The following is a 27,568-nucleotide window of genomic DNA, read 5'->3' as shown; positions in this document are numbered from 1 at the left end:
CGAAGCGAGTATCATACCCCTAGACCAACGGACGAAGTATGACAATGAAACATGCTCAGCTCGTAGGCCTGCAATTTAATTAGTTGCATTTAAATAGACGCTAAATTACATCTGCAAAACTCGTTTCCGTCCAGGATTTGAACCCGGGACCACTCACACCCTAAGCGAGTATCATACCCTTTGACCAACGGACGAAAAATGACAATGAAACATGCTCAGCTCGTAGGCCTACAATTTAACTAGTTGCATTTAAATAGTCGCTAAATTACTTCTGGAAAAACTCGGGTCCGTCCGTCCAGGATTTGAACCCGGGACCACTCACACCCTAAGCGAGTATCATACCCTTAGGCCAACGGACGAAAAATGACAATGAAACATGCTCAGCTCGTAGGCCTACAATTTAACTAGTTGCATTTAAATAGTCGCTAAATTACTTCTGGAAAAACTCGGATCCGTCCAGGATTTGAACCCGGGACCACTCACACCCGAAGCGAGTATCATACCCCTAGACCAACGGACCATGTATGACCCTGAAACATGCTCAGCTCGTAGGCCTGCAATTTAATTAGTTGCATTTAAATAGACGCTAAATTACTTCTGCAAAACTCGGTTCCGTCAAGGATTTGAACCCGGGACCACTCACACCCGAAGCGAGTATCATACCCCTAGACCAACGGACCATGTATGACCCTGAAACATGCTCATCCCGTAGGCCTACCTTGATGTTAGTTGCGTTTAAATAGTCACTAAATTACTTCTGCAAAACTCGTTTCCGTCCGGGATTTGAACCCGGGACCACTCACACCCTAAGCGAGTATCATACCCTTTGACCAACGGACGAAAAATGACAATGAAACATGCTCAGCTCGTAGGCCTACAATTTAACTAGTTGCATTTAAATAGTCGCTAAATTACTTCTGGAAAAACTCGGGTCCGTCCGTCCAGGATTTGAACCCGGGACCACTGACACCCTAAGCGAGTATCATACCCTTAGACCAACGGACGAAAAATGACAATGAAACATGCTCAGCTCGTAGGCCTACAATTTAACTAGTTGCATTTAAATAGTCGCTAAATTACTTCTGGAAAAACTCGGATCCGTCCAGGATTTGAACCCGGGACCACTCACATCCGAAGCGAGTATCATACCCCTAGACCAACGGACCATGTATGACCCTGAAAAATGCTCAGATCGTAGGCCTACAATTTAATTAGGTGCATTTAAATAGTCGCTAAATTACTTCTGCAAAACTCGACTCCGTCCGGGATTTGAACCCGGGACCACTCGCATCCTAAGCGAGTATCACACCCCTAGACCAACGGACCATGTGTGTTACATAACAACCCGCTCAACTTATAGGCCTACCCTGTAGTTAGTTGCATTTAAATAGTCACTAATTGACTTCTGCAAAAACTCGGGTCCGTCCGGGATTTGATCCCGGGACCACTCACGCCCGAAGCGAGTATCATACCCCTAGACCAACGGACGAAGTATGACAATGAAACATGCTCAGCTCGTAGGCCTGCAATTTAATTAGTTGCATTTAAATAGACGCTAAATTACATCTGCAAAACTCGTTTCCGTCCAGGATTTGAACCCGGGACCACTCACACCCTAAGCGAGTATCATACCCTTTGACCAACGGACGAAAAATGACAATGAAACATGCTCAGCTCGTAGGCCTACAATTTAACTAGTTGCATTTAAATAGTCGCTAAATTACTTCTGGAAAAACTCGGGTCCGTCCGTCCAGGATTTGAACCCGGGACCACTCACACCCTAAGCGAGTATCATACCCTTAGGCCAACGGACGAAAAATGACAATGAAACATGCTCAGCTCGTAGGCCTACAATTTAACTAGTTGCATTTAAATAGTCGCTAAATTACTTCTGGAAAAACTCGGATCCGTCCAGGATTTGAACCCGGGACCACTCACACCCGAAGCGAGTATCATACCCCTAGACCAACGGACCATGTATGACCCTGAAACATGCTCAGCTCGTAGGCCTGCAATTTAATTAGTTGCATTTAAATAGACGCTAAATTACTTCTGCAAAACTCGGTTCCGTCAAGGATTTGAACCCGGGACCACTCACACCCGAAGCGAGTATCATACCCCTAGACCAACGGACCATGTATGACCCTGAAACATGCTCATCCCGTAGGCCTACCTTGATGTTAGTTGCGTTTAAATAGTCACTAAATTACTTCTGCAAAACTCGTTTCCGTCCGGGATTTGAACCCGGGACCACTCACACCCTAAGCGAGTATCATACCCTTTGACCAACGGACGAAAAATGACAATGAAACATGCTCAGCTCGTAGGCCTACAATTTAACTAGTTGCATTTAAATAGTCGCTAAATTACTTCTGGAAAAACTCGGGTCCGTCCGTCCAGGATTTGAACCCGGGACCACTGACACCCTAAGCGAGTATCATACCCTTAGACCAACGGACGAAAAATGACAATGAAACATGCTCAGCTCGTAGGCCTACAATTTAACTAGTTGCATTTAAATAGTCGCTAAATTACTTCTGGAAAAACTCGGATCCGTCCAGGATTTGAACCCGGGACCACTCACATCCGAAGCGAGTATCATACCCCTAGACCAACGGACCATGTATGACCCTGAAAAATGCTCAGATCGTAGGCCTACAATTTAATTAGGTGCATTTAAATAGTCGCTAAATTACTTCTGCAAAACTCGACTCCGTCCGGGATTTGAACCCGGGACCACTCGCATCCTAAGCGAGTATCAAACCCCTAGACCAACGGACCATGTGTGTTACATAACAACCCGCTCAAATTATAGGCCTACCCTGTAGTTAGTTGCATTTAAATAGTCACTAATTGACTTCTGCAAAAACTCGGGTCCGTCCGGGATTTGATCCCGGGACCACTCACGCCCGAAGCGAGTATCATACCCCTAGACCAACGGACGAAGTATGACAATGAAACATGCTCAGCTCGTAGGCCTGCAATTTAATTAGTTGCATTTAAATAGACGCTAAATTACTTCTGCAAAACTCGTTTCCGTCCAGGATTCGAACCCGGGACCACTCACACCCGAAGCGAGTATCATACCCCTAGACCAACGGACCATGTATGACCCTGAAACATGCTCATCCCGTAGACCTACCTTGATGTTAGTTGCGTTCAAATAGTCACTAAATTACTTCAGCAAAACTCGTTTCCGTCCGGGAATGAACCCGGGACCACTCACACCCTAAGCGAGTATCATACCCTTAGACCAACGGTCGAAGTATGACACAGAAACATGCTCAGCTCGTAGGCCTAAAATTTAATTAGGTGCATTTAAATAGACGCTAAATTACTACTGCAAAACTCGTTTCCGTCCAGGATTTGAACCCGGGACCACTCACACCCGAAGCGAGTATCATACCCCTAGACCAACGGACCATGTATGATCCTGAAACATGCTCAGCTCGTAGGCCTGCAATTTAATTAGTTGCATTTAAATAGACGCTAAATTACTTCTGCAAAACTCGGTTCCGTCAAGGATTTGAACCCGGGACCACTCACACCCGAAGCGAGTATCATACCCCTACACCAACGGACCATGTATGACCCTGAAACATGCTCATCCCCTAGGCCTACCTTGATGTTAGTTGCGTTTAAATAGTCACTAAATTACTTCTGGTAAAACTCGGGTCCGTCCGGGATTTGAACCCGGGACCTCTCACACCCTAAGCGAGTACCATACCCTTAGACCAACGGACGAAAAATGACAATGAAACATGCTCAGATCGTAGGCCTACAATTTAATTAGGTGCATTTAAATAGTCGCTAAATTACTTCTGCAAAACTCGACTCCGTCCGGGATTTGAACCCGGGACCACTCGCATCCTAAGCGAGTATCACACCCCTAGACCAACGGACCATGTGTGTTACATAACAACCCGCTCAACTTATAGGCCTACCCTGTAGTTAGTTGCATTTAAATAGTCACTAATTGACTTCTGCAAAAACTCGGGTCCGTCCGGGATTTGATCCCGGGACCACTCACGCCCGAAGCGAGTATCATACCCCTAGACCAACGGACGAAGTATGACAATGAAACATGCTCAGCTCGTAGGCCTGCAATTTAATTAGTTGCATTTAAATAGACGCTAAATTACATCTGCAAAACTCGTTTCCGTCCAGGATTTGAACCCGGGACCACTCACACCCTAAGCGAGTATCATACCCTTTGACCAACGGACGAAAAATGACAATGAAACATGCTCAGCTCGTAGGCCTACAATTTAACTAGTTGCATTTAAATAGTCGCTAAATTACTTCTGGAAAAACTCGGGTCCGTCCGTCCAGGATTTGAACCCGGGACCACTCACACCCTAAGCGAGTATCATACCCTTAGGCCAACGGACGAAAAATGACAATGAAACATGCTCAGCTCGTAGGCCTACAATTTAACTAGTTGCATTTAAATAGTCGCTAAATTACTTCTGGAAAAACTCGGATCCGTCCAGGATTTGAACCCGGGACCACTCACACCCGAAGCGAGTATCATACCCCTAGACCAACGGACCATGTATGACCCTGAAACATGCTCAGCTCGTAGGCCTGCAATTTAATTAGTTGCATTTAAATAGACGCTAAATTACTTCTGCAAAACTCGGTTCCGTCAAGGATTTGAACCCGGGACCACTCACACCCGAAGCGAGTATCATACCCCTAGACCAACGGACCATGTATGACCCTGAAACATGCTCATCCCGTAGGCCTACCTTGATGTTAGTTGCGTTTAAATAGTCACTAAATTACTTCTGCAAAACTCGTTTCCGTCCGGGATTTGAACCCGGGACCACTCACACCCTAAGCGAGTATCATACCCTTTGACCAACGGACGAAAAATGACAATGAAACATGCTCAGCTCGTAGGCCTACAATTTAACTAGTTGCATTTAAATAGTCGCTAAATTACTTCTGGAAAAACTCGGGTCCGTCCGTCCAGGATTTGAACCCGGGACCACTGACACCCTAAGCGAGTATCATACCCTTAGACCAACGGACGAAAAATGACAATGAAACATGCTCAGCTCGTAGGCCTACAATTTAACTAGTTGCATTTAAATAGTCGCTAAATTACTTCTGGAAAAACTCGGATCCGTCCAGGATTTGAACCCGGGACCACTCACATCCGAAGCGAGTATCATACCCCTAGACCAACGGACCATGTATGACCCTGAAAAATGCTCAGATCGTAGGCCTACAATTTAATTAGGTGCATTTAAATAGTCGCTAAATTACTTCTGCAAAACTCGACTCCGTCCGGGATTTGAACCCGGGACCACTCGCATCCTAAGCGAGTATCACACCCCTAGACCAACGGACCATGTGTGTTACATAACAACCCGCTCAACTTATAGGCCTACCCTGTAGTTAGTTGCATTTAAATAGTCACTAATTGACTTCTGCAAAAACTCGGGTCCGTCCGGGATTTGATCCCGGGACCACTCACGCCCGAAGCGAGTATCATACCCCTAGACCAACGGACGAAGTATGACAATGAAACATGCTCAGCTCGTAGGCCTGCAATTTAATTAGTTGCATTTAAATAGACGCTAAATTACATCTGCAAAACTCGTTTCCGTCCAGGATTTGAACCCGGGACCACTCACACCCTAAGCGAGTATCATACCCTTTGACCAACGGACGAAAAATGACAATGAAACATGCTCAGCTCGTAGGCCTACAATTTAACTAGTTGCATTTAAATAGTCGCTAAATTACTTCTGGAAAAACTCGGGTCCGTCCGTCCAGGATTTGAACCCGGGACCACTCACACCCTAAGCGAGTATCATACCCTTAGGCCAACGGACGAAAAATGACAATGAAACATGCTCAGCTCGTAGGCCTACAATTTAACTAGTTGCATTTAAATAGTCGCTAAATTACTTCTGGAAAAACTCGGATCCGTCCAGGATTTGAACCCGGGACCACTCACACCCGAAGCGAGTATCATACCCCTAGACCAACGGACCATGTATGACCCTGAAACATGCTCAGCTCGTAGGCCTGCAATTTAATTAGTTGCATTTAAATAGACGCTAAATTACTTCTGCAAAACTCGGTTCCGTCAAGGATTTGAACCCGGGACCACTCACACCCGAAGCGAGTATCATACCCCTAGACCAACGGACCATGTATGACCCTGAAACATGCTCATCCCGTAGGCCTACCTTGATGTTAGTTGCGTTTAAATAGTCACTAAATTACTTCTGCAAAACTCGTTTCCGTCCGGGATTTGAACCCGGGACCACTCACACCCTAAGCGAGTATCATACCCTTTGACCAACGGACGAAAAATGACAATGAAACATGCTCAGCTCGTAGGCCTACAATTTAACTAGTTGCATTTAAATAGTCGCTAAATTACTTCTGGAAAAACTCGGGTCCGTCCGTCCAGGATTTGAACCCGGGACCACTGACACCCTAAGCGAGTATCATACCCTTAGACCAACGGACGAAAAATGACAATGAAACATGCTCAGCTCGTAGGCCTACAATTTAACTAGTTGCATTTAAATAGTCGCTAAATTACTTCTGGAAAAACTCGGATCCGTCCAGGATTTGAACCCGGGACCACTCACATCCGAAGCGAGTATCATACCCCTAGACCAACGGACCATGTATGACCCTGAAAAATGCTCAGATCGTAGGCCTACAATTTAATTAGGTGCATTTAAATAGTCGCTAAATTACTTCTGCAAAACTCGACTCCGTCCGGGATTTGAACCCGGGACCACTCGCATCCTAAGCGAGTATCAAACCCCTAGACCAACGGACCATGTGTGTTACATAACAACCCGCTCAAATTATAGGCCTACCCTGTAGTTAGTTGCATTTAAATAGTCACTAATTGACTTCTGCAAAAACTCGGGTCCGTCCGGGATTTGATCCCGGGACCACTCACGCCCGAAGCGAGTATCATACCCCTAGACCAACGGACGAAGTATGACAATGAAACATGCTCAGCTCGTAGGCCTGCAATTTAATTAGTTGCATTTAAATAGACGCTAAATTACTTCTGCAAAACTCGTTTCCGTCCAGGATTCGAACCCGGGACCACTCACACCCGAAGCGAGTATCATACCCCTAGACCAACGGACCATGTATGACCCTGAAACATGCTCATCCCGTAGACCTACCTTGATGTTAGTTGCGTTCAAATAGTCACTAAATTACTTCAGCAAAACTCGTTTCCGTCCGGGAATGAACCCGGGACCACTCACACCCTAAGCGAGTATCATACCCTTAGACCAACGGACGAAGTATGACACAGAAACATGCTCAGCTCGTAGGCCTACAATTTAATTAGGTGCATTTAAATAGACGCTAAATTTCTACTGAAAAACTCGTTTCCGTCCAGGATTTGAACCCGGGACCACTCACACCCGAAGCGAGTATCATACCCCTAGACCAACGTACCATGTATGACCCTGAAACATGCTCAGCTCGTAGGCCTGCAATTTAATTAATTGCATTTAAATAGACGCTAAATTACTTCTGCAAAACTCGGTTCCGTCAAGGATTTGAACCCGGGACCACTCACACCCGAAGCGAGTATCATACCCCTACACCAACGGACCATGTATGACCCTGAAACATGCTCATCCCCTAGGCCTACCTTGATGTTAGTTGCGTTTAAATAGTCACTAAATTACTTCTGGTAAAACTCGGGTCCGTCCGGGATTTGAACCCGGGACCTCTCACACCCTAAGCGAGTACCATACCCTTAGACCAACGGACGAAAAATGACAATGAAACATGCTCAGATCGTAGGCCTACAATTTAATTAGGTGCATTTAAATAGTCGCTAAATTACTTCTGGAAAAACTCGGGTCCGTCCGTCCAGGATTTGAACCCGGGACCACTGACACCCTAAGCGAGTATCATACCCTTAGACCAACGGACGAAAAATGACAATGAAACATGCTCAGCTCGTAGGCCTACAATTTAACTAGTTGCATTTAAATAGTCGCTAAATTACTTCTGGAAAAACTCGGATCCGTCCAGGATTTGAACCCGGGACCACTCACATCCGAAGCGAGTATCATACCCCTAGACCAACGGACCATGTATGACCCTGAAACATGCTCAGATCGTAGGCCTACAATTTAATTAGGTGCATTTAAATAGTCGCTAAATTACTTCTGCAAAACTCGACGCCGTCCGGGATTTGAACCCGGGACCACTCGCATTCTAAGCGAGTATCAAACCCCTAGACCAACGGACCATGTGTGTTACATAACAACCCGCTCAAATTATAGGCCTACCCTGTAGTTAGTTGCATTTAAATAGTCACTAATTGACTTCTGCAAAACTCGGTTCCGTCAAGGATTTGAACCCGGGACCACTCACACCCGAAGCGAGTATCATACCCCTACACCAACGGACCATGTATGACCCTGAAACATGCTCATCCCCTAGGCCTACCTTGATGTTAGTTGCGTTTAAATAGTCACTAAATTACTTCTGGTAAAACTCGGGTCCGTCCGGGATTTGAACCCGGGACCTCTCCCACCCTAAGCGAGTATCATACCCTTAGACCAACGGACGAAAAATGACAATGAAACATGCTCAGCTCGTAGGCCTACAATTTAATTAGGTGCATTTAAATAGTCGCTAAATTACTTCTGCAAAACTCGACTCCGTCCGGGATTTGAACCCGGGACCACTCGCATCCTAAGCGAGTATCAAACCCCTAGACCAACGGACCATTTGTGTTACATAACAACCCGCTCAACTTTTAGGCCTACCCTGTAGTTAGTTGCATTTTAATAGTCACTAATTGACTTCTGCAAAAACTCGGGTCCGTCCGGGATTTGATCCCGGGACCACTCACGCCCGAAGCGAGTATCATACCCCTAGACCAACGGACGAAGTATGACAATGAAACATGCTCAGCTCGTAGGCCTGCAATTTAATGAGTTGCATTTAAATAGACGCTAAATTACTTCTGCAAAACTCGTTTCCGTCCAGGATTCGAACCCGGGACCACTCACACCCGAAGCGAGTATCATACCCCTAGACCAACGGACCATGTATGACCCTGAAACATGCTCATCCCGTAGACCTACCTTGATGTTAGTTGCGTTCAAATAGTCACTAAATTACTTCAGCAAAACTCGTTTCCGTCCGGGAATGAACCCGGGACCACTCACACCCTAAGCGAGTATCATACCCTTAGACCAACGGACGAAGTATGACACAGAAACATGCTCAGCTCGTAGGCCTACAATTTAATTAGGTGCATTTAAATAGACGCTAAATTACTACTGCAAAACTCGTTTCCGTCCAGGATGTGAACCCGGGACCACTCACACCCGAAGCGAGTATCATACCCCTAGACCAACGGACCATGTATGACCCTGAAACATGCTCAGCTCGTAGGCCTGCAATTTAATTAGTTGCATTTAAATAGACGCTAAATTACTTCTGCAAAACTCGGTTCCGTCAAGGATTTGAACCCGGGACCACTCACACCCGAAGCGAGTATCATACCCCTACACCAACGGACCATGTATGACCCTGAAACATGCTCATCCCCTAGGCCTACCTTGATGTTAGTTGCGTTTAAATAGTCACTAAATTACTTCTGGTAAAACTCGGGTCCGTCCGGGATTTGAACCCGGGACCTCTCACACCCTAAGCGAGTACCATACCCTTAGACCAACGGACGAAAAATGACAATGAAACATGCTCAGATCGTAGGCCTACAATTTAATTAGGTGCATTTAAATAGTCGCTAAACTACTTCTGCAAAACTCGACTCCGTCCGGGATTTGAACCCGGGACCACTCGCATCCTAAGCGAGTATCACACCCCTAGACCAACGGACCATGTGTGTTACATAACAACCCGCTCAACTTATAGGCCTACCCTGTAGTTAGTTGCATTTAAATAGTCACTAATTGACTTCTGCAAAAACTCAGGTCCGTCCGGGATTTGATCCCGAGACCACTCACGCCCGAAGCGAGTATCATACCCCTAGACCAACGGACGAAGTATGACAATGAAACATGCTCAGCTCGTACGCCTGCAATTTAATTAGTTGCATTTAAATAGACGCTAAATTACTTCTGCAAAACTCGGGTCCGTCCGGGATTTGAACCCGGGACCACTCACATCCGAAGCGAGTATCATACCCCTAGACCAACGGACGAAAAATTACAATGAAACATGCTCAGCTCGTAGGCCTACAATTTAAATAGTTGCATTTAAATAGTCGCTAAATTACTTCTGGAAAAACTCGGATCCGTCCAGGATTTGAACCCGGGACCACTCACATCCGAAGCGAGTATCATACCCCTAGACCAACGGACCATGTATGACCCTGAAACTTGCTCAGATCGTAGGCCTACAATTTAATTAGGTGCATTTAAATAGTCGCTAAATTACTTCTGCAAAACTCGACTCCGTCCGGGATTTGAACCCGGGACCACTCGCATCCTAAGCGAGTATCAAACCCCTAGACCATAGGACCATGTGTGTTACATAACAACCCGCTCAACTTATAGGACTACCCTGTAGTTAGTTGCATTTAAATAGTCACTAATTGACTTCTGCAAAAACTCAGGTCCGTCCGGGATTTGATCCCGAGACCACTCACGCCCGAAGCGAGTATCATACCCCTAGACCAACGGACGAAGTATGACAATGAAACATGCTCAGCTCGTAGGCCTGCAATTTAATTAGTTGCATTTAAATAGACGCTAAATTACTTCTGCAAAACTCGGTTCCGTCAAGGATTTGAACCCGGGACCACTCACACCCGAAGAGAGTATCATACCCCTAGACCAACGGACGAAGTATGACAATGAAACATGCTCAGCTCGTAGGCCTGCAATTTAATTAGTTGCATTTAAATAGACGCTAAATTACTTCTGCAAAACTCTTTTCCGTCCGGGATTTGAACCCGGGACCACTCACATCCGAAGCGAGTATCATACCCCTAGACCAACGGACCATGTATGACCCTGAAACATGCTCAGCTCGTAGGCCTTCAATTTAACTAGTTGCATTTAAATAGTCGCTAAATTACTTCTGGAAAAACTCGGGTCCGTCCGTCCAGGATTTGAACCCGGGACCACTCACACCCTAAGCGAGTATCATACCCTTAGACCAACGGACGAAAAATGACAATGAAACATGCTCAGCTCGTAGGCCTACAATTTAACTAGTTGCATTTAAATAGTCGCTAAATTACTTCTGGAAAAACTCGGATCCGTCCAGGATTTGAACCCGGGACCACTCACACCCGAAGCGAGTATCATACCCCTAGACCAACGGACCATGTATGACCCTGAAACATGCTCAGCTCGTAGGCCTGCAATTTAATTAGTTGCATTTAAATAGACGCTAAATTACTTCTGCAAAACTCGGTTCCGTCAAGGATTTGAACCCGGGACCACTCACACCCGAAGCGAGTATCATACCCCTAGACCAACGGACCATGTATGACCCTGAAACATGCTCATCCCGTAGGCCTACCTTGATGTTAGTTGCGTTTAAATAGTCACTAAATTACTTCTGCAAAACTCGTTTCCGTCCGGGATTTGAACCCGGGACCACTCACACCCTAAGCGAGTATCATACCCTTTGACCAACGGACGAAAAATGACAATGAAACATGCTCAGCTCGTAGGCCTACAATTTAACTAGTTGCATTTAAATAGTCGCTAAATTACTTCTGGCAAAACTCGGGTCCGTCCGTCCAGGATTTGAAACCGGGACCACTCACACCCTAAGCGAGTATCATACCCTTAGACCAACGGACGAAAAATGACAATGAAACATGCTCAGCTCGTAGGCCTACAATTTAACTAGTTGCATTTAAATAGTCGCTAAATTACTTCTGGAAAAACTCGGATCCGTCCAGGATTTGAACCCGGGACCACTCACATCCGAAGCGAGTATCATACCCCTAGACCAACGGACCATGTATGACCCTGAAACATGCTCAGATCGTAGGCCTACAATTTAATTAGGTGCATTTAAATAGTCGCTAAATTACTTCTGCAAAACTCGACTCCGTCCGGGATTTGAACCCGGGACCACTCGCATCCTAAGCGAGTATCACACCCCTAGACCAACGGACCATGTGTGTTACATAACAATCCGCTCAACTTATAGGCCTACCCTGTAGTTAGTTGCATTTAAATAGTCACTAATTGACTTCTGCAAAAACTCGGGTCCGTCCGGGATTTGATTCCGGGACCACTCACGCCCGAAGCGAGTATCATACCCCTAGACCAACGGACGAAGTATGACAATGAAACATGCTCAGCTCGTAGGCCTGCAATTTAATTAGTTGCATTTAAATAGACGCTAAATTACTTCTGCAAAACTCGTTTCCGTGCAGGATTTGAACCCGGGACCACTCACATCCGAAGCGAGTATCATACCCCTAGACCAACGGACCATGTATGACCCTGAAACATGCTCAGATCGTAGGCCTACAATTTAATTAGGTGCATTTAAATAGTCGCTAAATTACTTCTGCAAAACTCGACTCCGTCCGGGATTTGAACCCGGGACCACTAGCATCCTAAGCGAGTATCAAACCCCTAGACCAACGGACCATGTGTGTTACATAACAACCCGCTCAACTTATAGGCCTACCCTGTAGTTAGTTGCATTTAAATAGTCACTAATTGACTTCTGCAAAAACTCTGGTCCGTCCGGGATTTGATCCCGGGACCACTCACGCCCGAAGCGAGTATCATACCCCTAGACCAACGGACGAAGTATGACAATGAAACATGCTCAGCTCGTAGGCCTGCAATTTAATTAGTTGCATTTAAATAGACGCTAAATTACTTCTGCAAAACTCGTTTCCGTCCAGGATTCGAACCCGGGACCACTCACACCCGAAGCGAGTATCATACCCCTAGACCAACGGACCACGTATGACCCTGAAACATGCTCATCCTGTAGGCCTACCTTGATGTTAGTTGCGTTCAAATAGTCACTAAATTACTTCTGCAAAACTCGTTTCCGTCCGGGAATGAACCCGGGACCACTCACACCCTAAGCGAGTATCATACCCTTAGACCAACGGACGAAGTATGACACAGAAACATGCTCAGCTCGTAGGCCTACAATTTAATTAGGTGCATTTAAATAGACGCTAAATTACTACTGCAAAACTCGTTTCCGTCCAGGATTTGAACCCGGGCCACTAACACCCGAAGCGAGTATCATACCCCTAGACAAACGGACCATGTATGACCCTGAAACATGCTCAGCTCGTAGGCCTGCAATTTAATTAGTTGCATTTAAATAGACGCTAAATTACTTCTGCAAAACTCGGTTCCGTCAAGGATTTGAACCCGGGACCACTCACACCCGAAGCGAGTATCATACCCCTACACCAACGGACCATGTATGACCCTGAAACATGCTCATCCCCTAGGCCTACCTTGATGTTAGTTGCGTTTAAATAGTCACTAAATTACTTCTCGTAAAACTCGGGTCCGTCCGGGATTTGAACCCGGGACCTCTCTTACCCTAAGCGAGTACCATACCCTTAGACCAACGGACGAAAAATGACAATGAAACATGCTCAGATCGTAGGCCTACAATTTAAGTAGGTGCATTTAAATAGTCGCTAAATTACTTCTGCAAAACTCGACTCCGTCCGGGATTTGAACCCGGGACCACTCGCATCCTAAGCGAGTATCACACCCCTAGACCAACGGACCATGTGTGTTACATAACAACCCGCTCAACTTATAGGCCTACCCTGTAGTTAGTTGCATTTAAATAGTCACTAATTGACTTCTGCAAAAACTCGGGTCCGTCCGGGATTTGATCCCGGGACCACTCACGCCCGAAGCGAGTATCATACCCCTAGACCAACGGACGAAGTATGACAATGAAACATGCTCAGCTCGTAGGCCTGCAATTTAATTAGTTGCATTTAAATAGTCGCTAAATTACTTCTGGAAAAACTCGGATCCGTCCAGGATTTGAACCCGGGACCACTCACATCCGAAGCGAGTATCATACCCCTAGACCAACGGACCATGTATGACCCTGAAACATGCTCAGATCGTAGGCCTACAATTTAATTAGGTGCATTTAAATAGTCACTAAATTACTTCTGCAAAACTCGACTCCGTCCGGGATTTGAACCCGGGACCACTCGCATACTAAGCGAGTATCTTACCCCTAGACCAACGGACCATGTATGACCCTGAAACATGCTCAGATCGTAGGCCTACAATTTAATTAGGTGCATTTAAATAGTCGCTAAATTACTTCTGCAAAACTCGACTCCGTCCGGGATTTGAACCCGGGACCACTCGCATCCTAAGCGAGAATCAAACCCCTAGACCAACGGACCATGTGTGTTACATAACAACCCGCTCAACTTATAGGCCTACCCTGTAGTTAGTTGCATTTAAATAGTCACTAATTGACTTCTGCAAAAACTCGGGTCCGTCCGGGATTTGATCCCGGGACCACTCACACCCGAAGCGAGTATCATACCCCTAGACCAACGGACGAAGTATGACAATGAAACATGCTTAGCTCGTAGGTCTGCAATTTAATTAGTTGCATTTAAATAGACGCTAAATTACTTCTGCAAAACTCGTTTCCGTCCAGGATTCGAACCCGGGACCACTCACACCCGAAGCGAGTATCATACCCCTAGACCAACGGACCACGTATGACCCTGAAACATGCTCATCCTGTAGGCCTACCTTGATGTTAGTTGCGTTCAAATAGTCACTAAATTACTTCTGCAAAACTCGTTTCCGTCCGGGAATGAACCCGGGACCACTCACACCCTAAGCGAGTATCATACCCTTAGACCAACGGACGAAGTATGACACAGAAACATGCTCAGCTCGTAGGCCTACAATTTAATTAGGTGCATTTAAATAGACGCTAAATTACTACTGCAAAACTCGTTTCCGTCCAGGATTTGAACCCGGGACCACTCACACCCGAAGCGAGTATCATACCCCTAGACCAACGGACCATGTATGACCCTGAAACATGCTCAGCTCGTAGGCCTGCAATTTAATTAGTTGCATTTAAATAGACGCTAAATTACTTCTGCAAAACTCGGTTCCGTCAAGGATTTGAACCCGGGACCACTCACACCCGAAGCGAGTATCATACCCCTACACCAACGGACCATGTGTGACCACTCGCATCCTAAGCGAGTATCATACCACTAGACCAACGGACCATGTATGACCCTGAAACATGCTCAGATCGTAGGCCTACAATTTAATTAGGTGCATTTAAATAGTCGCTAAATTACTTCTGCAAAACTCGACTCCGTCCGGGATTTGAACCCGGGACCACTCGCATCCTAAGCGAGAATCAAACCCCTAGACCAACGGACCATGTGTGTTACATAACAACCCGCTCAACTTATAGGCCTACCCTGTAGTTAGTTGCATTTAAATAGTCACTAATTGACTTCTGCAAAAACTCGGGTCCGTCCGGGATTTGATCCCGGGACCACTCACACCCGAAGCGAGTATCATACCCCTAGACCAACGGACGAAGTATGACAATGAAACATGCTTAGCTCGTAGGTCTGCAATTTAATTAGTTGCATTTAAATAGACGCTAAATTACTTCTGCAAAACTCGTTTCCGTCCAGGATTCGAACCCGGGACCACTCACACCCGAAGCGAGTATCATACCCCTAGACCAACGGACCACGTATGACCCTGAAACATGCTCATCCTGTAGGCCTACCTTGATGTTAGTTGCGTTCAAATAGTCACTAAATTACTTCTGCAAAACTCGTTTCCGTCCGGGAATGAACCCGGGACCACTCACACCCTAAGCGAGTATCATACCCTTAGACCAACGGACGAAGTATGACACAGAAACATGCTCAGCTCGTAGGCCTACAATTTAATTAGGTGCATTTAAATAGACGCTAAATTACTACTGCAAAACTCGTTTCCGTCCAGGATTTGAACCCGGGACCACTCACACCCGAAGCGAGTATCATACCCCTAGACCAACGGACCATGTATGACCCTGAAACATGCTCAGCTCGTAGGCCTGCAATTTAATTAGTTGCATTTAAATAGACGCTAAATTACTTCTGCAAAACTCGGTTCCGTCAAGGATTTGAACCCGGGACCACTCACACCCGAAGCGAGTATCATACCCCTACACCAACGGACCATGTGTGACCACTCGCATCCTAAGCGAGTATCATACCACTAGACCAACGGACCATGTATGACCCTGAAACATGCTCAGATCGTAGGCCTACAATTTAATTAGGTGCATTTAAATAGTCGCTAAATTACTTCTGCAAAACTGGACTCCGTCCGGGATTTGAACCCGGGACCACTCGCATCCTAAGCGAGTATCAAACCCCTAGACCAACGGACCATGTGTGACCACTCACACCCGAAGCGAGTATCATACCCCTACACCAACGGACCATGTATGACCCTGAAACATGCTCATCCCCTAGGCCTATCTTGATGTTAGTTGCGTTTAAATAGTCACTAAATTACTTCTGGTAAAACTCGGGTCCGTCCGGGATTTGAACCCGGGACCTCTCTTACCCTAAGCGAGTACCATACCCTTAGACCAACGGACGAAAAATGACAATGAAACATGCTCAGATCGTAGGCCTACAATTTAATTAGGTGCATTTAAATAGTCGCTAAATTACTTCTGCAAAACTCGACTCCGTCCGGGATTTGAACCCGGGACCACTCGCATCCTAAGCGAGTATCACACCCCTAGACCAACGGACCATGTGTGTTACATAACAACCTGCTCAACTTATAGGCCTACGCTGTAGTTAGTTGCATTTAAATAGTCACTAATTGACTTCTGCAAAAACTCGGGTCCGTCCGGGATTTGATCCCGGGACCACTCACGCCCGAAGCGAGTATCATACCCCTAGACCAACGGACGAAGTATGACAATGAAACATGCTCAGCTCGTAGGCCTGCAATTTAATTAGTTGCATTTAAATAGTCGCTAAATTACTTCTGGAAAAACTCGGATCCGTCCAGGATTTGAACCCGGGACCACTCACATCCGAAGCGAGTATCATACCCCTAGACCAACGGACCATGTATGACCCTGAAACATGCTCAGATCGTAGGCCTACAATTTAATTAGGTGCATTTAAATAGTCGCTAAACTACTTCTGCAAAACTCGACTCCGTCCGGGATTTGAACCCGGGACCACTCGCATCCTAAGCGAGTATCATACCCCTAGACCAACGGACCATGTATGACCCTGAAACATGCTCAGATCGTAGGCCTACAATTTAATTAGGTGCATTTAAATAGTCGCTAAATTACTTCTGCAAAACTCGACTCCGTCCGGGATTTGAACCCGGGACCACTCGCATCCTAAGCGAGTATCAAACCCCTAGACCAACGGACCATGTGTGACCACTCGCATCCTAAGCGAGTATCATACCACTAGACCAACGGACCATGTATGACCCTGAAACATGCTCAGATCGTAGGCCTACAATTTAATTAGGTGCATTTAAATAGTCGCTAAATTACTTCTGCAAAACTCGACTCCGTCCGGGATTTGAACCCGGGACCACTCGCATCCTAAGCGAGTATCAAACCCCTAGACCAACGGACCATGTGTGACCACTCGCATCCTAAGCGAGTATCATACCACTAGACCAACGGACCATGTATGACCCTGAAACATGCTCAGATCGTAGGCCTACAATTTAATTAGGTGCATTTAAATAGTCGCTAAATTACTTCTGCAAAACTCGACTCCGTCCGGGATTTGAACCCGGGACCACTCGCATCCTAAGCGAGTATCAAACCCCTAGACCAACGGACCATGTGTGTTACATAACAACCCGCTCAACTCATAGGCCTACCTTGTAGTTAGTTGCATTTAAATAGTCACTAATTGACTTCTGCAAAAACTCTGGTCCGTCCGGGATTTGATCCCGGGACCACTCACGCCCGAAGCGAGTATCATACCCCTAGACCAACGGACGAAGTATGACAATGAAACATGCTCAGCTCGTAGGCCTGCAATTTAATTAGTTGCATTTAAATAGTCGCTAAATTACTTCTGGAAAAACTCGGATCCGTCCAGGATTTGAACCCGGGACCACTCACATCCGAAGCGAGTATCATACCCCTAGACCAACGGACCATGTATGACCCTGAAACATGCTCAGATCGTAGGCCTACAATTTAATTAGGTGCATTTAAATAGTCGCTAAACTACTTCTGCAAAACTCGACTCCGTCCGGGATTTGAACCCGGGACCACTCGCATCCTAAGCGAGTATCATACCCCTAGACCAACGGACCATGTATGACCCTGAAACATGCTCAGATCGTAGGCCTACAATTTAATTAGGTGCATTTAAATAGTCGCTAAATTACTTCTGCAAAACTCGACTCCGTCCGGGATTTGAACCCGGGACCACTCGCATCCTAAGCGAGTATCAAACCCCTAGACCAACGGACCATGTGTGACCACTCGCATCCTAAGCGAGTATCATACCACTAGACCAACGGACCATGTATGACCCTGAAACATGCTCAGATCGTAGGCCTACAATTTAATTAGGTGCATTTAAATAGTCGCTAAATTACTTCTGCAAAACTCGACTCCGTCCGGGATTTGAACCCGGGACCACTCGCATCCTAAGCGAGTATCAAACCCCTAGACCAACGGACCATGTGTGACCACTCGCATCCTAAGCGAGTATCATACCACTAGACCAACGGACCATGTATGACCCTGAAACATGCTCAGATCGTAGGCCTACAATTTAATTAGGTGCATTTAAATAGTCGCTAAATTACTTCTGCAAAACTCGACTCCGTCCGGGATTTGAACCCGGGACCACTCGCATCCTAAGCGAGTATCAAACCCCTAGACCAACGGACCATGTGTGTTACATAACAACCCGCTCAACTCATAGGCCTACCCTGTAGTTAGTTGCATTTAAATAGTCACTAATTGACTTCTGCAAAAACTCTGGTCCGTCCGGGATTTGATCCCGGGACCACTCACGCCCGAAGCGAGTATCATACCCCTAGACCAACGGACGAAGTATGACAATGAAACATGCTCAGCTCGTAGGCCTGCAATTTAATTAGTTGCATTTAAATAGTCGCTAAATTACTTCTGGAAAAACTCGGATCCGTCCAGGATTTGAACCCGGGACCACTCACATCCGAAGCGAGTATCATACCCCTAGACCAACGGACCATGTATGACCCTGAAACATGCTCAGATCGTAGGCCTACAATTTAATTAGGTGCATTTAAATAGTCGCTAAATTACTTCTGCAAAACTCGACTCCGTCCGGGATTTGAACCCGGGACCACTCGCATCCTAAGCGAGTATCATACCCCTAGACCAACGGACCATGTATGACCCTGAAACATGCTCAGATCGTAGGCCTACAATTTAATTAGGTGCATTTAAATAGTCGCTAAATTACTTCTGCAAAACTCGACTCCGTCCGGGATTTGAACCCGGGACCACTCGCATCCTAAGCGAGTATCAAACCCCTAGACCAACGGACCATGTGTGACCACTCGCATCCTAAGCGAGTATCATACCACTAGACCAACGGACCATGTATGACCCTGAAACATGCTCAGATCGTAGGCCTACAATTTAATTAGGTGCATTTAAATAGTCGCTAAATTACTTCTGCAAAACTCGACTCCGTCCGGGATTTGAACCCGGGACCACTCGCATCCTAAGCGAGTATCAAACCCCTAGACCAACGGACCATGTGTGACCACTCGCATCCTAAGCGAGTATCATACCACTAGACCAACGGACCATGTATGACCCTGAAACATGCTCAGATCGTAGGCCTACAATTTAATTAGGTGCATTTAAATAGTCGCTAAATTACTTCTGCAAAACTCGACTCCGTCCGGGATTTGAACCCGGGACCACTCGCATCCTAAGCGAGTATCAAACCCCTAGACCAACGGACCATGTGTGTTACATAACAACCCGCTCAACTCATAGGCCTACCCTGTAGTTAGTTGCATTTAAATAGTCACTAATTGACTTCTGCAAAAACTCTGGTCCGTCCGGGATTTGATCCCGGGACCACTCACGCCCGAAGCGAGTATCATACCCCTAGACCAACGGACGAAGTATGACAATGAAACATGCTCAGCTCGTAGGCCTGCAATTTAATTAGTTGCATTTAAATAGTCGCTAAATTACTTCTGGAAAAACTCGGATCCGTCCAGGATTTGAACCCGGGACCACTCACATCCGAAGCGAGTATCATACCCCTAGACCAACGGACCATGTATGACCCTGAAACATGCTCAGATCGTAGGCCTACAATTTAATTAGGTGCATTTAAATAGTCGCTAAATTACTTCTGCAAAACTCGACTCCGTCCGGGATTTGAACCCGGGACCACTCGCATCCTAAGCGAGTATCATACCCCTAGACCAACGGACCATGTATGACCCTGAAACATGCTCAGATCGTAGGCCTACAATTTAATTAGGTGCATTTAAATAGTCGCTAAATTACTTCTGCAAAACTCGACTCCGTCCGGGATTTGAACCCGGGACCACTCGCATCCTAAGCGAGTATCAAACCCCTAGACCAACGGACCATGTGTGACCACTCGCATCCTAAGCGAGTATCATACCACTAGACCAACGGACCATGTATGACCCTGAAACATGCTCAGATCGTAGGCCTACAATTTAATTAGGTGCATTTAAATAGTCGCTAAATTACTTCTGTAAAACTCGACTCCGTCCGGGATTTGAACCCGGGACCACTCGCATCCTAAGCGAGTATCACACCCCTAGACCAACGGACCATGTGTGTTACATAACAACCCGCTCAACTTATAGGCCTACCCTGTAGTTAGTTGCATTTAAATAGTCACTAATTGACTTCTGCAAAAACTCGGGTCCGTCCGGGATTTGATCCCGGGACCACTCACGCCCGAAGCGAGTATCATACCCCTAGACCAACGGACGAAGTATGACAATGAAAAATGCTCAGCTCGTAGGCCTGCAATTTAATTAGTTGCATTTAAATAGTCGCTAAATTACTTCTGGAAAAACTCGGATCCGTCCAGGATTTGAACCCGGGACCACTCACATCCGAAGCGAGTATCATACCCCTAGACCAACGGACCATGTATGACCCTGAAACATGCTCAGATCGTAGGCCTACAATTTAATTAGGTGCATTTAAATAGTCGCTAAATTACTTCTGCAAAACTCGACTCCGTCCGGGATTTGAACCCGGGACCACTCGCATCCTAAGCGAGTATCTTACCCCTAGACCAACGGACCATGTATGACCCTGAAACATGCTCAGATCGTAGGCCTACAATTTAATTAGGTGCATTTAAATAGTCGCTAAATTACTTCTGCAAAACTCGACTCCGTCCGGGATTTGAACCCGGGACCACTCGCATCCTAAGCGAGTATCAAACCCCTAGACCAACGGACCATGTGTGACCACTCGCATCCTAAGCGAGTATCATACCCCTAGACCAACGGACCATGTATGACCCTGAAACATGCTCAGATCGTAGGCCTACAATTTAATTAGGTGCATTTAAATAGTCGCTAAATTACTTCTGCAAAACTCGACTCCGTCCGGGATTTGAACCCGGGACCACTCGCATCCTAAGCGAGAATCAAACCCCTAGACCAACGGACCATGTGTGTTACATAACAACCCGCTCAACTTATAGGCCTACCCTGTAGTTAGTTGCATTTAAATAGTCACTAATTGACTTCTGCAAAAACTCGGGTCCGTCCGGGATTTGATCCCGGGACCACTCACGCCCGAAGCGAGTATCATACCCCTAGACCAACGGACGAAGTATGACAGTGAAACATGCTTAGCTCGTAAGTCTGCAATTTAATTAGTTGCATTTAAATAGACGCTAAATTACTTCTGCAAAACTCGTTTCCGTCCAGGATTTGAACCCGGGACCACTCACACCCGAAGCGAGTATCATACCCCTAGACCAACGGACCACGTATGACCCTGAAACATGCTCATCCTGTAGGCCTACCTTGATGTTAGTTGCGTTCAAATAGTCACTAAATTACTTCTGCAAAACTCGTTTCCGTCCGGGAATGAACCCGGGACCACTCACACCCTAAGCGAGTATCATACCCTTAGACCAACGGACGAAGTATGACACAGAAACATGCTCAGCTCGTAGGCCTACAATTTAATTAGGTGCATTTAAATAGACGCTAAATTACTACTGCAAAACTCGTTTCCGTCCAGGATTTGAACCCGGGACCACTCACACCCGAAGCGAGTATCATACCCCTAGACCAACGGACCATGTATGACCCTGAAACATGCTCAGCTCGTAGGCCTGCAATTTAATTAGTTGCATTTAAATAGACGCTAAATTACTTCTGCAAAACTCGGTTCCGTCAAGGATTTGAACCCGGGACCACTCACACCCGAAGCGAGTATCATACCCCTACACCAACGGACCATGTGTGACCACTCGCATCCTAAGCGAGTATCATACCACTAGACCAACGGACCATGTATGACCCTGAAACATGCTCAGATCGTAGGCCTACAATTTAATTAGGTGCATTTAAATAGTCGCTAAATTACTTCTGCAAAACTGGACTCCGTCCGGGATTTGAACCCGGGACCACTCGCATCCTAAGCGAGTATCAAACCCCTAGACCAACGGACCATGTGTGACCACTCACACCCGAAGCGAGTATCATACCCCTACACCAACGGACCATGTATGACCCTGAAACATGCTCATCCCCTAGGCCTATCTTGATGTTAGTTGCGTTTAAATAGTCACTAAATTACTTCTGGTAAAACTCGGGTCCGTCCGGGATTTGAACCCGGGACCTCTCTTACCCTAAGCGAGTACCATACCCTTAGACCAACGGACGAAAAATGACAATGAAACATGCTCAGATCGTAGGCCTACAATTTAATTAGGTGCATTTAAATAGTCGCTAAATTACTTCTGCAAAACTCGACTCCGTCCGGGATTTGAACCCGGGACCACTCGCATCCTAAGCGAGTATCACACCCCTAGACCAACGGACCATGTGTGTTACATAACAACCTGCTCAACTTATAGGCCTACGCTGTAGTTAGTTGCATTTAAATAGTCACTAATTGACTTCTGCAAAAACTCGGGTCCGTCCGGGATTTGATCCCGGGACCACTCACGCCCGAAGCGAGTATCATACCCCTAGACCAACGGACGAAGTATGACAATGAAACATGCTCAGCTCGTAGGCCTGCAATTTAATTAGTTGCATTTAAATAGTCGCTAAATTACTTCTGGAAAAACTCGGATCCGTCCAGGATTTGAACCCGGGACCACTCACATCCGAAGCGAGTATCATACCCCTAGACCAACGGACCATGTATGACCCTGAAACATGCTCAGATCGTAGGCCTACAATTTAATTAGGTGCATTTAAATAGTCGCTAAACTACTTCTGCAAAACTCGACTCCGTCCGGGATTTGAACCCGGGACCACTCGCATCCTAAGCGAGTATCATACCCCTAGACCAACGGACCATGTATGACCCTGAAACATGCTCAGATCGTAGGCCTACAATTTAATTAGGTGCATTTAAATAGTCGCTAAATTACTTCTGCAAAACTCGACTCCGTCCGGGATTTGAACCCGGGACCACTCGCATCCTAAGCGAGTATCAAACCCCTAGACCAACGGACCATGTGTGACCACTCGCATCCTAAGCGAGTATCATACCACTAGACCAACGGACCATGTATGACCCTGAAACATGCTCAGATCGTAGGCCTACAATTTAATTAGGTGCATTTAAATAGTCGCTAAATTACTTCTGCAAAACTCGACTCCGTCCGGGATTTGAACCCGGGACCACTCGCATCCTAAGCGAGTATCAAACCCCTAGACCAACGGACCATGTGTGACCACTCGCATCCTAAGCGAGTATCATACCACTAGACCAACGGACCATGTATGACCCTGAAACATGCTCAGATCGTAGGCCTACAATTTAATTAGGTGCATTTAAATAGTCGCTAAATTACTTCTGCAAAACTCGACTCCGTCCGGGATTTGAACCCGGGACCACTCGCATCCTAAGCGAGTATCAAACCAATAGACCAACGGACCATGTGTGTTACATAACAACCCGCTCAACTCATAGGCCTACCCTGTAGTTAGTTGCATTTAAATAGTCACTAATTGACTTCTGCAAAAACTCTGGTCCGTCCGGGATTTGATCCCGGGACCACTCACGCCCGAAGCGAGTATCATACCCCTAGACCAACGGACGAAGTATGACAATGAAACATGCTCAGCTCGTAGGCCTGCAATTTAATTAGTTGCATTTAAATAGTCGCTAAATTACTTCTGGAAAAACTCGGATCCGTCCAGGATTTGAACCCGGGACCACTCACATCCGAAGCGAGTATCATACCCCTAGACCAACGGACCATGTATGACCCTGAAACATGCTCAGATCGTAGGCCTACAATTTAATTAGGTGCATTTAAATAGTCGCTAAATTACTTCTGCAAAACTCGACTCCGTCCGGGATTTGAACCCGGGACCACTCGCATCCTAAGCGAGTATCATACCCCTAGACCAACGGACCATGTATGACCCTGAAACATGCTCAGATCGTAGGCCTACAATTTAATTAGGTGCATTTAAATAGTCGCTAAATTACTTCTGCAAAACTCGACTCCGTCCGGGATTTGAACCCGGGACCACTCGCATCCTAAGCGAGTATCAAACCCCTAGACCAACGGACCATGTGTGACCACTCGCATCCTAAGCGAGTATCATACCACTAGACCAACGGACCATGTATGACCCTGAAACATGCTCAGATCGTAGGCCTACAATTTAATTAGGTGCATTTAAATAGTCGCTAAATTACTTCTGTAAAACTCGACTCCGTCCGGGATTTGAACCCGGGACCACTCGCATCCTAAGCGAGTATCACACCCCTAGACCAACGGACCATGTGTGTTACATAACAACCCGCTCAACTTATAGGCCTACCCTGTAGTTAGTTGCATTTAAATAGTCACTAATTGACTTCTGCAAAAACTCGGGTCCGTCCGGGATTTGATCCCGGGACCACTCACGCCCGAAGCGAGTATCATACCCCTAGACCAACGGACGAAGTATGACAATGAAACATGCTCAGCTCGTAGGCCTGCAATTTAATTAGTTGCATTTAAATAGTCGCTAAATTACTTCTGGAAAAACTCGGATCCGTCCAGGATTTGAACCCGGGACCACTCACATCCGAAGCGAGTATCATACCCCTAGACCAACGGACCATGTATGACCCTGAAACATGCTCAGATCGTAGGCCTACAATTTAATTAGGTGCATTTAAATAGTCGCTAAATTACTTCTGCAAAACTCGACTCCGTCCGGGATTTGAACCCGGGACCACTCGCATCCTAAGCGAGTATCTTACCCCTAGACCAACGGACCCTGTATGACCCTGAAACATGCTCAGATCGTAGGCCTACAATTTAATTAGGTGCATTTAAATAGTCGCTAAATTACTTCTGCAAAACTCGACTCCGTCCGGGATTTGAACCCGGGACCACTCGCATCCTAAGCGAGAATCAAACCCCTAGACCAACGGACCATGTGTGTTACATAACAACCCGCTCAACTTATAGGCCTACCCTGTAGTTAGTTGCATTTAAATAGTCACTAATTGACTTCTGCAAAAACTCGGGTCCGTCCGGGATTTGATCCCGGGACCACTCACGCCCGAAGCGAGTATCATACCCCTAGACCAACGGACGAAGTATGACAGTGAAACATGCTTAGCTCGTAGGTCTGCAATTTAATTAGTTGCATTTAAATAGACGCTAAATTACTTCTGCAAAACTCGTTTCCGTCCAGGATTTGAACCCGGGACCACTCACACCCGAAGCGAGTATCATACCCCTAGACCAACGGACCACGTATGACCCTGAAACATGCTCATCCTGTAGGCCTACCTTGATGTTAGTTGCTTTCAAATAGTCACTAAATTACTTCTGCAAAACTCGACTCCGTCCGGGATTTGAACCCGGGACCACTCGCATCCTAAGCGAGTATCAAACCCCTAGACCAACGGACCATGTGTGACCACTCGCATCCTAAGCGAGTATCATACCACTAGACCAACGGACCATGTATGACCCTGAAACATGCTCAGATCGTAGGCCTACAATTTAATTAGGTGCATTTAAATAGTCGCTAAATTACTTCTGCAAAACTCGACTCCGTCCGGGATTTGAACCCGGGACCACTCGCATCCTAAGCGAGTATCAAACCCCTAGACCAACGGACCATGTGTGACCACTCGCATCCTAAGCGAGTATCATACCACTAGACCAACGGACCATGTATGACCCTGAAACATGCTCAGATCGTAGGCCTACAATTTAATTAGGTGCATTTAAATAGTCGCTAAATTACTTCTGCAAAACTCGACTCCGTCCGGGATTTGAACCCGGGACCACTCGCATCCTAAGCGAGTATCAAACCCCTAGACCAACGGACCATGTGTGTTACATAACAACCCGCTCAACTCATAGGCCTACCCTGTAGTTAGTTGCATTTAAATAGTCACTAATTGACTTCTGCAAAAACTCTGGTCCGTCCGGGATTTGATCCCGGGACCACTCACGCCCGAAGCGAGTATCATACCCCTAGACCAACGGACGAAGTATGACAATGAAACATGCTCAGCTCGTAGGCCTGCAATTTAATTAGTTGCATTTAAATAGTCGCTAAATTACTTCTGGAAAAACTCGGATCCGTCCAGGATTTGAACCCGGGACCACTCACATCCGAAGCGAGTATCATACCCCTAGACCAACGGACCATGTATGACCCTGAAACATGCTCAGATCGTAGGCCTACAATTTAATTAGGTGCATTTAAATAGTCGCTAAATTACTTCTGCAAAACTCGACTCCGTCCGGGATTTGAACCCGGGACCACTCGCATCCTAAGCGAGTATCATACCCCTAGACCAACGGACCATGTATGACCCTGAAACATGCTCAGATCGTAGGCCTACAATTTAATTAGGTGCATTTAAATAGTCGCTAAATTACTTCTGCAAAACTCGACTCCGTCCGGGATTTGAACCCGGGACCACTCGCATCCTAAGCGAGTATCAAACCCCTAGACCAACGGACCATGTGTGACCACTCGCATCCTAAGCGAGTATCATACCACTAGACCAACGGACCATGTATGACCCTGAAACATGCTCAGATCGTAGGCCTACAATTTAATTAGGTGCATTTAAATAGTCGCTAAATTACTTCTGTAAAACTCGACTCCGTCCGGGATTTGAACCCGGGACCACTCGCATCCTAAGCGAGTATCACACCCCTAGACCAACGGACCATGTGTGTTACATAACAACCCGCTCAACTTATAGGCCTACCCTGTAGTTAGTTGCATTTAAATAGTCACTAATTGACTTCTGCAAAAACTCGGGTCCGTCCGGGATTTGATCCCGGGACCACTCACGCCCGAAGCGA

The 27,568-nt window shown here is 46.3% G+C and overlaps 61 non-coding genes across 61 annotated transcripts; all 61 read right to left on the bottom strand.

Annotated features, from left to right (window-relative positions):
- Nucleotides 1–448: 448 nt before the first annotated feature.
- On the bottom strand, nucleotides 449–520 carry TRNAP-CGG (transfer RNA proline (anticodon CGG)). The gene has a single exon. It is a non-coding gene; the product is annotated as a tRNA-Pro (tRNA).
- Nucleotides 521–1,094: 574 nt separating this feature from the next.
- TRNAP-CGG (transfer RNA proline (anticodon CGG)) lies at nucleotides 1,095–1,166 on the bottom strand. The gene has a single exon. It is a non-coding gene; the product is annotated as a tRNA-Pro (tRNA).
- Nucleotides 1,167–1,903: 737 nt separating this feature from the next.
- Nucleotides 1,904–1,975, bottom strand: TRNAP-CGG (transfer RNA proline (anticodon CGG)). Its single transcript has one exon. It is a non-coding gene; the product is annotated as a tRNA-Pro (tRNA).
- A 574-nt stretch (nucleotides 1,976–2,549) lies between these two features.
- TRNAP-CGG (transfer RNA proline (anticodon CGG)) lies at nucleotides 2,550–2,621 on the bottom strand. The gene has a single exon. It is a non-coding gene; the product is annotated as a tRNA-Pro (tRNA).
- An 87-nt stretch (nucleotides 2,622–2,708) lies between these two features.
- Nucleotides 2,709–2,781, bottom strand: TRNAP-AGG (transfer RNA proline (anticodon AGG)). Its single transcript has one exon. It is a non-coding gene; the product is annotated as a tRNA-Pro (tRNA).
- A 1,700-nt stretch (nucleotides 2,782–4,481) lies between these two features.
- TRNAP-CGG (transfer RNA proline (anticodon CGG)) lies at nucleotides 4,482–4,553 on the bottom strand. Its single transcript has one exon. It is a non-coding gene; the product is annotated as a tRNA-Pro (tRNA).
- Nucleotides 4,554–5,127: 574 nt separating this feature from the next.
- TRNAP-CGG (transfer RNA proline (anticodon CGG)) lies at nucleotides 5,128–5,199 on the bottom strand. Its single transcript has one exon. It is a non-coding gene; the product is annotated as a tRNA-Pro (tRNA).
- Nucleotides 5,200–5,936: 737 nt separating this feature from the next.
- TRNAP-CGG (transfer RNA proline (anticodon CGG)) lies at nucleotides 5,937–6,008 on the bottom strand. Its single transcript has one exon. It is a non-coding gene; the product is annotated as a tRNA-Pro (tRNA).
- Nucleotides 6,009–6,582: 574 nt separating this feature from the next.
- TRNAP-CGG (transfer RNA proline (anticodon CGG)) lies at nucleotides 6,583–6,654 on the bottom strand. Its single transcript has one exon. It is a non-coding gene; the product is annotated as a tRNA-Pro (tRNA).
- An 87-nt stretch (nucleotides 6,655–6,741) lies between these two features.
- On the bottom strand, nucleotides 6,742–6,814 carry TRNAP-AGG (transfer RNA proline (anticodon AGG)). Its single transcript has one exon. It is a non-coding gene; the product is annotated as a tRNA-Pro (tRNA).
- Nucleotides 6,815–8,031: 1,217 nt separating this feature from the next.
- TRNAP-CGG (transfer RNA proline (anticodon CGG)) lies at nucleotides 8,032–8,103 on the bottom strand. The gene has a single exon. It is a non-coding gene; the product is annotated as a tRNA-Pro (tRNA).
- An 87-nt stretch (nucleotides 8,104–8,190) lies between these two features.
- On the bottom strand, nucleotides 8,191–8,263 carry TRNAS-AGA (transfer RNA serine (anticodon AGA)). The gene has a single exon. It is a non-coding gene; the product is annotated as a tRNA-Ser (tRNA).
- A 410-nt stretch (nucleotides 8,264–8,673) lies between these two features.
- TRNAP-AGG (transfer RNA proline (anticodon AGG)) lies at nucleotides 8,674–8,746 on the bottom strand. Its single transcript has one exon. It is a non-coding gene; the product is annotated as a tRNA-Pro (tRNA).
- A 1,372-nt stretch (nucleotides 8,747–10,118) lies between these two features.
- On the bottom strand, nucleotides 10,119–10,192 carry TRNAP-CGG (transfer RNA proline (anticodon CGG)). Its single transcript has one exon. It is a non-coding gene; the product is annotated as a tRNA-Pro (tRNA).
- An 89-nt stretch (nucleotides 10,193–10,281) lies between these two features.
- TRNAP-CGG (transfer RNA proline (anticodon CGG)) lies at nucleotides 10,282–10,353 on the bottom strand. The gene has a single exon. It is a non-coding gene; the product is annotated as a tRNA-Pro (tRNA).
- Nucleotides 10,354–10,924: 571 nt separating this feature from the next.
- TRNAP-CGG (transfer RNA proline (anticodon CGG)) lies at nucleotides 10,925–10,994 on the bottom strand. The gene has a single exon. It is a non-coding gene; the product is annotated as a tRNA-Pro (tRNA).
- A 256-nt stretch (nucleotides 10,995–11,250) lies between these two features.
- On the bottom strand, nucleotides 11,251–11,322 carry TRNAP-CGG (transfer RNA proline (anticodon CGG)). The gene has a single exon. It is a non-coding gene; the product is annotated as a tRNA-Pro (tRNA).
- Nucleotides 11,323–11,896: 574 nt separating this feature from the next.
- TRNAP-CGG (transfer RNA proline (anticodon CGG)) lies at nucleotides 11,897–11,968 on the bottom strand. Its single transcript has one exon. It is a non-coding gene; the product is annotated as a tRNA-Pro (tRNA).
- Nucleotides 11,969–13,985: 2,017 nt separating this feature from the next.
- Nucleotides 13,986–14,057, bottom strand: TRNAP-CGG (transfer RNA proline (anticodon CGG)). Its single transcript has one exon. It is a non-coding gene; the product is annotated as a tRNA-Pro (tRNA).
- Nucleotides 14,058–14,304: 247 nt separating this feature from the next.
- On the bottom strand, nucleotides 14,305–14,377 carry TRNAP-AGG (transfer RNA proline (anticodon AGG)). The gene has a single exon. It is a non-coding gene; the product is annotated as a tRNA-Pro (tRNA).
- Nucleotides 14,378–15,319: 942 nt separating this feature from the next.
- On the bottom strand, nucleotides 15,320–15,392 carry TRNAP-AGG (transfer RNA proline (anticodon AGG)). The gene has a single exon. It is a non-coding gene; the product is annotated as a tRNA-Pro (tRNA).
- A 941-nt stretch (nucleotides 15,393–16,333) lies between these two features.
- TRNAP-AGG (transfer RNA proline (anticodon AGG)) lies at nucleotides 16,334–16,407 on the bottom strand. The gene has a single exon. It is a non-coding gene; the product is annotated as a tRNA-Pro (tRNA).
- Nucleotides 16,408–17,033: 626 nt separating this feature from the next.
- TRNAP-CGG (transfer RNA proline (anticodon CGG)) lies at nucleotides 17,034–17,105 on the bottom strand. Its single transcript has one exon. It is a non-coding gene; the product is annotated as a tRNA-Pro (tRNA).
- An 87-nt stretch (nucleotides 17,106–17,192) lies between these two features.
- On the bottom strand, nucleotides 17,193–17,265 carry TRNAP-AGG (transfer RNA proline (anticodon AGG)). The gene has a single exon. It is a non-coding gene; the product is annotated as a tRNA-Pro (tRNA).
- Nucleotides 17,266–17,352: 87 nt separating this feature from the next.
- On the bottom strand, nucleotides 17,353–17,425 carry TRNAP-AGG (transfer RNA proline (anticodon AGG)). The gene has a single exon. It is a non-coding gene; the product is annotated as a tRNA-Pro (tRNA).
- Nucleotides 17,426–17,565: 140 nt separating this feature from the next.
- TRNAP-AGG (transfer RNA proline (anticodon AGG)) lies at nucleotides 17,566–17,638 on the bottom strand. The gene has a single exon. It is a non-coding gene; the product is annotated as a tRNA-Pro (tRNA).
- A 140-nt stretch (nucleotides 17,639–17,778) lies between these two features.
- On the bottom strand, nucleotides 17,779–17,851 carry TRNAP-AGG (transfer RNA proline (anticodon AGG)). The gene has a single exon. It is a non-coding gene; the product is annotated as a tRNA-Pro (tRNA).
- A 252-nt stretch (nucleotides 17,852–18,103) lies between these two features.
- TRNAP-CGG (transfer RNA proline (anticodon CGG)) lies at nucleotides 18,104–18,175 on the bottom strand. Its single transcript has one exon. It is a non-coding gene; the product is annotated as a tRNA-Pro (tRNA).
- Nucleotides 18,176–18,262: 87 nt separating this feature from the next.
- Nucleotides 18,263–18,335, bottom strand: TRNAP-AGG (transfer RNA proline (anticodon AGG)). Its single transcript has one exon. It is a non-coding gene; the product is annotated as a tRNA-Pro (tRNA).
- An 87-nt stretch (nucleotides 18,336–18,422) lies between these two features.
- On the bottom strand, nucleotides 18,423–18,495 carry TRNAP-AGG (transfer RNA proline (anticodon AGG)). The gene has a single exon. It is a non-coding gene; the product is annotated as a tRNA-Pro (tRNA).
- Nucleotides 18,496–18,635: 140 nt separating this feature from the next.
- Nucleotides 18,636–18,708, bottom strand: TRNAP-AGG (transfer RNA proline (anticodon AGG)). Its single transcript has one exon. It is a non-coding gene; the product is annotated as a tRNA-Pro (tRNA).
- A 140-nt stretch (nucleotides 18,709–18,848) lies between these two features.
- TRNAP-AGG (transfer RNA proline (anticodon AGG)) lies at nucleotides 18,849–18,921 on the bottom strand. Its single transcript has one exon. It is a non-coding gene; the product is annotated as a tRNA-Pro (tRNA).
- Nucleotides 18,922–19,173: 252 nt separating this feature from the next.
- Nucleotides 19,174–19,245, bottom strand: TRNAP-CGG (transfer RNA proline (anticodon CGG)). The gene has a single exon. It is a non-coding gene; the product is annotated as a tRNA-Pro (tRNA).
- Nucleotides 19,246–19,332: 87 nt separating this feature from the next.
- Nucleotides 19,333–19,405, bottom strand: TRNAP-AGG (transfer RNA proline (anticodon AGG)). Its single transcript has one exon. It is a non-coding gene; the product is annotated as a tRNA-Pro (tRNA).
- An 87-nt stretch (nucleotides 19,406–19,492) lies between these two features.
- Nucleotides 19,493–19,565, bottom strand: TRNAP-AGG (transfer RNA proline (anticodon AGG)). Its single transcript has one exon. It is a non-coding gene; the product is annotated as a tRNA-Pro (tRNA).
- A 140-nt stretch (nucleotides 19,566–19,705) lies between these two features.
- On the bottom strand, nucleotides 19,706–19,778 carry TRNAP-AGG (transfer RNA proline (anticodon AGG)). Its single transcript has one exon. It is a non-coding gene; the product is annotated as a tRNA-Pro (tRNA).
- Nucleotides 19,779–19,918: 140 nt separating this feature from the next.
- TRNAP-AGG (transfer RNA proline (anticodon AGG)) lies at nucleotides 19,919–19,991 on the bottom strand. The gene has a single exon. It is a non-coding gene; the product is annotated as a tRNA-Pro (tRNA).
- Nucleotides 19,992–20,243: 252 nt separating this feature from the next.
- Nucleotides 20,244–20,315, bottom strand: TRNAP-CGG (transfer RNA proline (anticodon CGG)). The gene has a single exon. It is a non-coding gene; the product is annotated as a tRNA-Pro (tRNA).
- Nucleotides 20,316–20,402: 87 nt separating this feature from the next.
- TRNAP-AGG (transfer RNA proline (anticodon AGG)) lies at nucleotides 20,403–20,475 on the bottom strand. Its single transcript has one exon. It is a non-coding gene; the product is annotated as a tRNA-Pro (tRNA).
- Nucleotides 20,476–20,562: 87 nt separating this feature from the next.
- Nucleotides 20,563–20,635, bottom strand: TRNAP-AGG (transfer RNA proline (anticodon AGG)). The gene has a single exon. It is a non-coding gene; the product is annotated as a tRNA-Pro (tRNA).
- Nucleotides 20,636–21,100: 465 nt separating this feature from the next.
- TRNAP-CGG (transfer RNA proline (anticodon CGG)) lies at nucleotides 21,101–21,172 on the bottom strand. The gene has a single exon. It is a non-coding gene; the product is annotated as a tRNA-Pro (tRNA).
- Nucleotides 21,173–21,259: 87 nt separating this feature from the next.
- Nucleotides 21,260–21,332, bottom strand: TRNAP-AGG (transfer RNA proline (anticodon AGG)). The gene has a single exon. It is a non-coding gene; the product is annotated as a tRNA-Pro (tRNA).
- An 87-nt stretch (nucleotides 21,333–21,419) lies between these two features.
- On the bottom strand, nucleotides 21,420–21,492 carry TRNAP-AGG (transfer RNA proline (anticodon AGG)). Its single transcript has one exon. It is a non-coding gene; the product is annotated as a tRNA-Pro (tRNA).
- A 140-nt stretch (nucleotides 21,493–21,632) lies between these two features.
- On the bottom strand, nucleotides 21,633–21,705 carry TRNAP-AGG (transfer RNA proline (anticodon AGG)). The gene has a single exon. It is a non-coding gene; the product is annotated as a tRNA-Pro (tRNA).
- A 941-nt stretch (nucleotides 21,706–22,646) lies between these two features.
- Nucleotides 22,647–22,720, bottom strand: TRNAP-AGG (transfer RNA proline (anticodon AGG)). The gene has a single exon. It is a non-coding gene; the product is annotated as a tRNA-Pro (tRNA).
- Nucleotides 22,721–23,346: 626 nt separating this feature from the next.
- On the bottom strand, nucleotides 23,347–23,418 carry TRNAP-CGG (transfer RNA proline (anticodon CGG)). The gene has a single exon. It is a non-coding gene; the product is annotated as a tRNA-Pro (tRNA).
- Nucleotides 23,419–23,505: 87 nt separating this feature from the next.
- TRNAP-AGG (transfer RNA proline (anticodon AGG)) lies at nucleotides 23,506–23,578 on the bottom strand. The gene has a single exon. It is a non-coding gene; the product is annotated as a tRNA-Pro (tRNA).
- An 87-nt stretch (nucleotides 23,579–23,665) lies between these two features.
- On the bottom strand, nucleotides 23,666–23,738 carry TRNAP-AGG (transfer RNA proline (anticodon AGG)). The gene has a single exon. It is a non-coding gene; the product is annotated as a tRNA-Pro (tRNA).
- Nucleotides 23,739–23,878: 140 nt separating this feature from the next.
- Nucleotides 23,879–23,951, bottom strand: TRNAP-AGG (transfer RNA proline (anticodon AGG)). The gene has a single exon. It is a non-coding gene; the product is annotated as a tRNA-Pro (tRNA).
- A 465-nt stretch (nucleotides 23,952–24,416) lies between these two features.
- TRNAP-CGG (transfer RNA proline (anticodon CGG)) lies at nucleotides 24,417–24,488 on the bottom strand. Its single transcript has one exon. It is a non-coding gene; the product is annotated as a tRNA-Pro (tRNA).
- Nucleotides 24,489–24,575: 87 nt separating this feature from the next.
- Nucleotides 24,576–24,648, bottom strand: TRNAP-AGG (transfer RNA proline (anticodon AGG)). The gene has a single exon. It is a non-coding gene; the product is annotated as a tRNA-Pro (tRNA).
- An 87-nt stretch (nucleotides 24,649–24,735) lies between these two features.
- On the bottom strand, nucleotides 24,736–24,808 carry TRNAP-AGG (transfer RNA proline (anticodon AGG)). The gene has a single exon. It is a non-coding gene; the product is annotated as a tRNA-Pro (tRNA).
- Nucleotides 24,809–25,273: 465 nt separating this feature from the next.
- Nucleotides 25,274–25,345, bottom strand: TRNAP-CGG (transfer RNA proline (anticodon CGG)). The gene has a single exon. It is a non-coding gene; the product is annotated as a tRNA-Pro (tRNA).
- An 87-nt stretch (nucleotides 25,346–25,432) lies between these two features.
- Nucleotides 25,433–25,505, bottom strand: TRNAP-AGG (transfer RNA proline (anticodon AGG)). The gene has a single exon. It is a non-coding gene; the product is annotated as a tRNA-Pro (tRNA).
- An 87-nt stretch (nucleotides 25,506–25,592) lies between these two features.
- Nucleotides 25,593–25,665, bottom strand: TRNAP-AGG (transfer RNA proline (anticodon AGG)). Its single transcript has one exon. It is a non-coding gene; the product is annotated as a tRNA-Pro (tRNA).
- Nucleotides 25,666–26,075: 410 nt separating this feature from the next.
- Nucleotides 26,076–26,148, bottom strand: TRNAP-AGG (transfer RNA proline (anticodon AGG)). The gene has a single exon. It is a non-coding gene; the product is annotated as a tRNA-Pro (tRNA).
- A 140-nt stretch (nucleotides 26,149–26,288) lies between these two features.
- TRNAP-AGG (transfer RNA proline (anticodon AGG)) lies at nucleotides 26,289–26,361 on the bottom strand. Its single transcript has one exon. It is a non-coding gene; the product is annotated as a tRNA-Pro (tRNA).
- Nucleotides 26,362–26,501: 140 nt separating this feature from the next.
- TRNAP-AGG (transfer RNA proline (anticodon AGG)) lies at nucleotides 26,502–26,574 on the bottom strand. The gene has a single exon. It is a non-coding gene; the product is annotated as a tRNA-Pro (tRNA).
- A 252-nt stretch (nucleotides 26,575–26,826) lies between these two features.
- On the bottom strand, nucleotides 26,827–26,898 carry TRNAP-CGG (transfer RNA proline (anticodon CGG)). The gene has a single exon. It is a non-coding gene; the product is annotated as a tRNA-Pro (tRNA).
- An 87-nt stretch (nucleotides 26,899–26,985) lies between these two features.
- TRNAP-AGG (transfer RNA proline (anticodon AGG)) lies at nucleotides 26,986–27,058 on the bottom strand. The gene has a single exon. It is a non-coding gene; the product is annotated as a tRNA-Pro (tRNA).
- Nucleotides 27,059–27,145: 87 nt separating this feature from the next.
- On the bottom strand, nucleotides 27,146–27,218 carry TRNAP-AGG (transfer RNA proline (anticodon AGG)). Its single transcript has one exon. It is a non-coding gene; the product is annotated as a tRNA-Pro (tRNA).
- Nucleotides 27,219–27,568: the final 350 nt, after the last annotated feature.

The sequence above is a fragment of the Phalangium opilio genome, unplaced genomic scaffold, assembly GCF_054372755.1.
Source record: "Phalangium opilio isolate 3A_F unplaced genomic scaffold, DU_Popi_V2 ptg000090l_1, whole genome shotgun sequence".
In the NCBI taxonomy this organism is placed as follows: domain Eukaryota; kingdom Metazoa; phylum Arthropoda; class Arachnida; order Opiliones; family Phalangiidae; genus Phalangium; species Phalangium opilio.
This window is presented reverse-complemented; position numbering and strand designations above follow the sequence as displayed.